We start from the raw sequence: 2,095 nt of genomic DNA, 5'->3' as shown, positions 1-2,095 counted from the left end.
TTGTGTAAAATGTGGATGTTGTATTCCTACCCCCTCTTCTTCATGTGTCATGGAATGCACCATTTTATCTCACTGTCATGCATTTTTCAAAACTTGACCTCCTTTACAGGAGAACAAACGGCATGACCAAAGCGAGATTATTAGGTTGTAGAGATATCAAGGATATGTCATGTTCAGATCCTCTTTAAAAAAATTAAACAAAAAATTATTTCTTGAAATGTGTTTATCAAATACACCCTTCAAAGTTGTGATGTTCTAACCAGGATGTTGATTTTGTTTCAATGCAATGATCATGTTTATGTAATGAACAAATTTTTACCAATTTGATACTCAAGAGTATGGTACAGAGCATATGGAATGATTAATATATGTATATAATTGACAATATTTAGCCATGCTGTTGAGCTATTACAATAAAGAAAGATGTGTTTACACTTACTCTCAGTGATGCCCATGTGTCTTTCATGTTCCTGATGATGGGAAATTATATACATGTACTGTACCTATATGTCAAGCAATGGTATTGTTATTTGACAATACTATTGTTTGACATCCAGGTATCCAGGTATACAAATGTATGTTGAAGTTCGCCATTCTAAGAGGTAAGCCACTGTGCTGAAAAATTCTGTGTAGCCTATCCAAGTTTCAACTTTGATATCCCCAGATTTACATTAAGCGATTGGACGAGGGACTACACTTTGGAAATTTCAAATTTACCACAGAAAATATAAAAATGTGAGACAAAAACAGTAGACACAGGAGTACTATGAATTTTCATCATATATTGTATGTCTACACATAAATTGCAAAACAATTCCCCCCTTCCCCCCCCCCCCCCCCCCCCAAAAAAAAAAGGACTGAATACAACGGTAATAAAATTCATGCTGATTGTTGAATAAATACAGACACATTTTAAGCAGGTGAGCCAGATGATATTCCTGCACACTTAATATTTAAAGGGGAAGTTCCTCTAAACATAATTTGAGGTCATAGTGAGTGCCCATGCAACAAATAGGCCTTCTAAAATACCCTAGTGATTAAGTGATGGTGAGGAAAATCAGGCACAGGCAGTTTATTCCAAAATGATTTGATTTATCCTTGGTTGTGAAATTTATACTGTGTATAATCTATATATATATCCCCACCAGGATGAAGTGTTAATGCCATTTTAGGTTTTTATCACACACACACACACACACACACACACACACACACATATATATATATATTTATATATATACATATATATATATATATATATATATATATATATATATATATATATCCAAAGAAACAAACTGGTAATGCATTTTTGGCCAATAAGTTTATTTGAGTTGAGTAAACTTATTCTTAATTGGCCAAAAATGTATGACCAGTTTGTTTCTTCATTTCTTCATGGAGCCAATACATTAAATCTCAAATTGTTTGGACATATATATTATGTATGTGTGTGTATCATATATCATATATCACATTTGGAAATCCTAGTTGATTTTTATTTATTTATTTATTTATTCATTCATATCTTACAACCAGTGGCACAATAATCTGTAATTGCAAACATATTTGAGGGATTACAGCTAGAGCAGGTAGGCCACATGATACTCGATGGCATTATATGCCTACTGTATTCAAGAGATTTATGGCAAGATACGATAAAAGCATAGGCCTATAATTGCAGTAATTGTATCTGAGAGAGCACTCGTAAATCGTAGCTAGTTAGAAAATAAATAAATAAAAGTTGTCTATTGGCTGATCGATTTGCTATTCCTTACTTTTCGTGTGCACCTCAATCCCCTTCTTCAATCTTTTTTCTTTAATTCTGTTTATATTTCTGTTTTCTCTTTCTAATCATCCTTTTCTCTGTACTACTCTTCAGTATACCCCCCCCCCCCCCTTTAAACCATTTTTCGTTTGTTTGTTTAGTATCTGTACGATGGAAATCTGCATACAGTGTGTCCACCGCATTTCCTGTGTATTGTACGTGGACTCCACTTTCATGGGTGCCTACTGGTTCCAGTGTACGAAGTATACGGTATGTATGTGTGCATGTGATGTGATACGTAGCTGTACGTAAATACTCGTATAGTGCATG

Source organism: Diadema antillarum, unplaced genomic scaffold (assembly GCF_040938485.1).
Source record: "Diadema antillarum isolate AM-2024a unplaced genomic scaffold, OU_Dant_1.0 seq00000057_RagTag, whole genome shotgun sequence".
Classification (NCBI taxonomy): Eukaryota; Metazoa; Echinodermata; class Echinoidea; order Diadematoida; family Diadematidae; genus Diadema; species Diadema antillarum.
Note: the sequence above shows the minus strand (reverse complement) of the source record.